This window comes from Apium graveolens, chromosome 8 (assembly GCF_009905375.1).
Source record: "Apium graveolens cultivar Ventura chromosome 8, ASM990537v1, whole genome shotgun sequence".
Lineage (NCBI taxonomy): Eukaryota > Viridiplantae > Streptophyta > Magnoliopsida > Apiales > Apiaceae > Apium > Apium graveolens.
This window is the reverse complement of record NC_133654.1, coordinates 246541937-246547715: the sequence shown is the minus strand read 5'-3', so window position 1 is coordinate 246547715 and position 5779 is coordinate 246541937. Positions and strand designations below refer to the sequence as shown.

General features: G+C 30.8%; 1 long non-coding RNA gene across 2 annotated transcripts; it reads right to left on the bottom strand.

Annotated features, from left to right (window-relative positions):
• Window positions 1-637: 637 nt before the first annotated feature.
• Window positions 638-4312, bottom strand: LOC141676522 (uncharacterized). 2 transcript variants are annotated; one of them, XR_012557055.1, is made up of 7 exons: window positions 4107-4312; window positions 3886-3918; window positions 2632-2703; window positions 2019-2079; window positions 1732-1802; window positions 1161-1250; window positions 638-1051 (listed from the first exon to the last, which is right to left on the bottom strand). It is a non-coding gene; the product is annotated as an uncharacterized LOC141676522 (long non-coding RNA). The 2 variants fall into 2 exon arrangements; XR_012557056.1 differs by lacking the exons at window positions 3886-3918; window positions 4107-4312 and adding an exon at window positions 3289-3375.
• Window positions 4313-5779: the final 1467 nt, after the last annotated feature.

The following is a 5779-nucleotide window of genomic DNA, read 5'->3' as shown; positions in this document are numbered from 1 at the left end:
TTTCCCAACCGATGTTGATGTCGGTGATGTCTATTCTAGACATCGGTGAATACTCGTTGTTTATACTCGATTAGACATCGATTTTAGTTAAAAAATAGATGTCTATTTGTTGATTATTTATATAAAATGCTATAAATAAATCATTTAATAACTAAATTACACCTAATTAAATATGTTAAACATATCATGAGCTATGTTTTTTGTCACAAAAATATCGATTTTAGTGATAAACACTGATGTCTATGTGATGATTTTTTATAAAAAATGCTATAACAAAATTATTTAATAACTAAATTACACCTATTAAAACATATTAAACATATATTGAGCTATGTTTTTTGTCACAAAAACATTGATAATTTTGGTGATGTCTAATTTAGCGTATAGACATCAGTATTTTCTAAAATGAAGTGATGTCTATGTATCATTTACACTTGAACTTGTTAGTCTTTAACATCAGTTGTTTGTCTGAAACTGATGTACATTGTGTTTTTTGACATCTATTTTGTTTGGTTAAAAGTGATGTTTATAATGTTACTTGACATCAGTTTTATCTTAAACAAAGTGATTTTTATGTTTCATTTAGACTTGAACCTGAATTTCTTTGATATCAGTTTTTACCTTAAAGTGATGTACATTATCTTTTTTGACATCAGCTTTTCTTAATTGAAAGTGATGTATAAGAAGTTTATAGACCAAATTGTGTAGAGTTTTACATCACTAATTGTGTAATTGTTGTCTGAGAACGTCAACAAAAATAGTAAAACATATGATCTGAAATCTAAACTATTACATTCTCCAGAAAAGTCATTCAGTCTAATGAAAATTGTAAGATAATTTTTTCACTATCCTGTTTTGAACACTCTTCAAAATATGAGACGCAAATCCTCTCTACAGAAGACAGCAAAGGCCCATATAAGTTCCCATTATTTAGATATCTCAACAACTGCAAAGGATAAGATGAGCAAGCCGCTTTATCCCAAGCAAGCAAGTACGATCCCCCACTTACTGGACATATGCCATGTGCACGATCAAATCAGTCACACGGGTGCTGCATTAACCACCCAAAAAGACATATGTAAAAGAATTTAACAGTCAACTTTGCTCATAAGAGAAACAACTGAACCACAAATCACAATTAGATGAGAACGACTGTTTACCTGTATCCCCATTCATTGTCATACCACGAAACAAGCTTGACAAAGTTATCATTTAGAGTAATTCCTGCTTTGGCATCAAAGATGCTTGACCTGAAAAATTTAAATTCGTCCAGAAATAAAAATTATTATATAACAATTATTCCCAAAATTCCCTTGAGTTTTCCCTCAGACTCTTCCCTGATACAGCATAACAATTATTATATAAGAAAGAGATTGATGTGGAGATGTTGATTATTAGATGGGTGCATGGCAAATGCACATATAATTAGTACATATATACCACTTACGAAATGTGTGGTGGAACACAAGTATAACTTTCCTGGATAAAGAATAAAGGAAAATTTCAAGAGAATTTATTAATCTAATACTTGTGCTCTAGCCTCTCGGTGCTTCTGCGCTTGCACGTAATGGAGTTCACAAGCAAAAAGCTTCTGGCCATTGGCTTTATTATTATATAAAACTTAAAGTTCGGTGCACACTGGTGATTTCCTAGAAGTTACTTCCTTTGTAATCAGATATACATATGCTACTATATAAATACAGTACATATGAGTGGAGCATAGATGTTTACCTCTATAATTTGGATTAACTAAAGCTTCATATATCAGGCTTACTAGGTCGTCCACATGGATCCATGAAAACCTACACCATAATAACAACAATGAAAGGTTAGGGCCTAGGGGAATTGTGGGCTAAACATGCACCTTGAAAAAGCTCAGTTCTACAGTACATATACGTGCTTGCTAGAGTTGACAAAATAATGAAATAAACTTCAAATGAAATGTTTATGTTTTACATTGACCTCAATGTAATATAAGTTATGCAGATGTTACAAAGGAAAACCACGGTTAAACGTACCACTGCTTTCCAGACCCCAAAGGTCCACCGGCAAACACCATGAAAATGGGGATCATTTTAGCTGCAAAGATCCAAGAGATATTTATAGCAAAACAAAGTAATGAAATGAGAACAATTGAATACAATACTTAGTTCTTTTCTGATGCTAAACAACTATAAAACACCATTCTTGGATATGATGAGCAGATTGTGAAGAATAAAGATGACTATGTAAAAGAAACTTAAGACATAAGTTTGCCCACATATTGTTAGAATAAAGATGAACACGTAAAAGAAATTTTAAAAAAGAACATTGACAGCTAATTGATGTGCAAAATTTAATGCAAAATCGTGTGATAGGTACATGCCCAGCTTGGTGGACAACTTATTTAAATATACCATATTGTACTACACCCAACATAACTTCACCTCAGCCCATGCTTAAAAAGTTGCAGAGTAGCAAGGTAGAATATTGTTAAAGAGACTTAAAACACCAAACACTGTTTTTATCATGCAGAGATATCAAGCACCTCTATTTAGTGTGTATTTATTAAAGCAGAGTAAACACTCAAAATACAAAGTATAGTATATTATAAATCTCATGACCATCTCATTTACTCATATATTTAATTACCTGTACTTCGAGGAGTCCTAAAAAGCAGGGTTTGTCAAATAGATGAGCCAACAGCAAATGTTTTGGATCACCCTGCAAAGAGCAAGGAAAAAGGCAATGTTGAAGCATATGTTAAGGTGTATTTGACAAACTTGATGTCTAGGAAATTACTCTGTTAAATTTAAACGAGGAAGAACGAACGTAGAAAAATACAGAAATAGCTTGAAATTTTACTAGTGTGCTACTTGGCTTGATTCATATTAGTGCATGAAAAGATTCACTAATACATTTAGTACATTCATCGAAACTTCTACAATTTAACAGAAGCTAATGCACCTAAAAAGATTTATCAGGAAAAAGGACTGGACTATAGAACAAGGTTTGTCCAAACTTCGATAAGTCAATTAGAGGTATGTATGAACAGAATTAGAGTTTACATACAGTTACACTATACAGGTTGTAAAGAACATCATTCATGTCGCCTGTTTCTTCGTTCAGTGATCAAAAATGTTGTTCAATACTGTACTTCAATATCACGATTGTAGAAATATTGAGCCATCCATGTTACCATTTATAAAGCTCGAGTATTTTTACAAAATAAATATTGATCCGAGAGTCCTGCCATTATCTATAAGGAAATCAATAAAATAAGACTGAAGCTTAACAATTGTACTATACTTCTACGGAAAACGGGTGATTTTACGACATCTTCTCTTTAAGAGTGTCATTGTGAGTGTTGCTCCACATTTGTGCTGAAGCACTCAAGTAATGTCGTGTATCATTAAAGATAAACGCTCGACGTAAGATTACACTCATACGGTACTATGTAATTCATCTTTAGAAGTGCAGGCAATTAAAAATAGTAATGGCAAGAACAAGAAGATAAAGCCATGTGACAACTTACAATAACTCTATAGTAACACTATCATGAGCCTCTCGTACCCGGGCAGAGCGCGCATATAAACAACTTAATTTCGATAACTTGTCTATAAAATAAAGGAGATAAATCTATAACAAGCACCAAGCACCAAATCAAAATATTTAAAACCAAATCATATCTGTAATAAAATAATAGATCAGCATTTATAAAGAGCAAAATTAGATAAACAACACTAAATCAAATCACAAATCACAACTAAAGCAAAAAAATGAGGATTAAAGTTAAAAAAAGACCATCTAATTAGTAGAGATGTAAGGATCGTTAATTTACATGATTTACAAAAAAAACAAAAACAAACAAAAATACAAATGAACAATTAAAAACACCCAAATTACCTAAAGCTTTAAATCTTTTTCTCAGATTAGGTCCTGTATACAACAAGAAGAAAAGTATTAGCAACAAGTTTAGACACTAAATTAATAAAAAAAATAAGGGTTTCGAATTAGAAAAAACCCCAATTTACAAAATTAGGGTTTTGAATTCAAAAATCCTCAACTTTTAAAACTGGTCTTCATGCAGAGAAGACCAGTTCGATTCAAGTAGATACAACACTTACCGAAGTAGAGAGGTTAACTGAAAGAGGCTTAACGGAGAGATTGAGAGCGGAGAGAGGTTCAGAGAGAGAGAGGAGTTCCAGAGACAGGTTCGAGAGATTGTGATGGTGAGATGATGGCCGGAGTTCAAAGAGATTGTGAGGGGAGAGTGGCTCGATCGAGAGAGAGGTGAGAGAGAGGGGGGTTCGAGAGAGAGATAATAGATTTCTGTTTTTTAGTTTTTAGTTTTGATTTTTTAGTTCTTAATTTTTGTTTTGATTTTGTATTGAAGATTGATTTGGGGGAACCAAAATTTGGTTAAGGGTGGAGAATTTTGGGATTTTGGGGGGAATTTAGAATTAAAATTAAATGAAAATTTGACTAAGGAGGGAAAGAAAAGGTGGACGCGAAATTATTTTTTTCGGTAAATTTTAGACATCGGTTTAATTATAACCGATGTCTACAAAGAACAAAGACATCACAAAAATACCGGGTGATGTCAATACTTCTTTTAACATCAGTGGCAAAGTTAACCAATGTCTAATGTGTGATGTCTATTAACATTATTCTTGTAGTGTTATAATTAAAATTGTCATAATAAATGTGATTCAGGATTGTGTTTAATTAACATTTTAAGGAATTTATTTGAATTTTTTTAATTACATTTAATTTATATTTTTTAAAATACCTTAAAATTAAATGGTGTTAGATAAAGATCTAAAAGAATATTTTATAATACAAACAATTAGGATTGTAAAATAATCATAATATAGTTTTGATATTCTTTTAAAATTATAAAAGATATCATTAAAATCTATGTACTAGTATTAAAAGATTGTGAGATTTTATTATTTAATAAAATGTAAATTTTGGTAAATTTCTTGTTTATTTTAAATAATTTGATACACAACTCTATGTGCCCCATATTTTGAATAATTTTTCAAAAACTCTACTTTAAATCATAGAAGTTTGGCAAAATTTTCCGAACTTTTTTTAAAAAAATTACAATAATTTTTATTACCTCTAAATATATATATTTACAAATTGAGATGAGATTATGCATATTTTTTTGACTATGTCTTGATTATCTTACCATGTAAATTACTTCACTTATTGATTCTTTTTTCAATTTATGAAAATGGCATACCGGCAATCTATTACTTTTTTAGAGAAAGAGGCATTTAAGATATAAAAAAGAATTACAATCCAAACAATTTATAACTTTATTATGATAGTAAGTAATATGTAAAAACTGCTCATATATGATGATAATATAAAAAAATTACAAATTATATTATGTATTATAATGAAGAAGCAATTTCTTTGCTTAAAATGACATTAAGAATAAAAACTTGCCAAATAAATTTTGTTTCACATTCATATATGAGAAAGATCTCATTAAACATGTGGATCCTCCCCTTAAATATAATTTAGTTCTTCTGTCATAGCAGCAACCTTTGACCATATTAGCATAACAAGCAATATATGTTCTTCTCATTCTTCCTTGTAGGATCATGGACCTCACATGCTTCAAAGAATGTTTCAGCCAAAAATTCTTTGAACCATGTAGGTTTCTTTGCCATATCTTCCATAGCTATTCTTGATGATGCTGATGATCCTTTTCTTGAATATAATTTAGTTCTTGAGTCCGATGAGCAACCTTCAACCATGAAACATGTCTGAAGCCATATTAGCT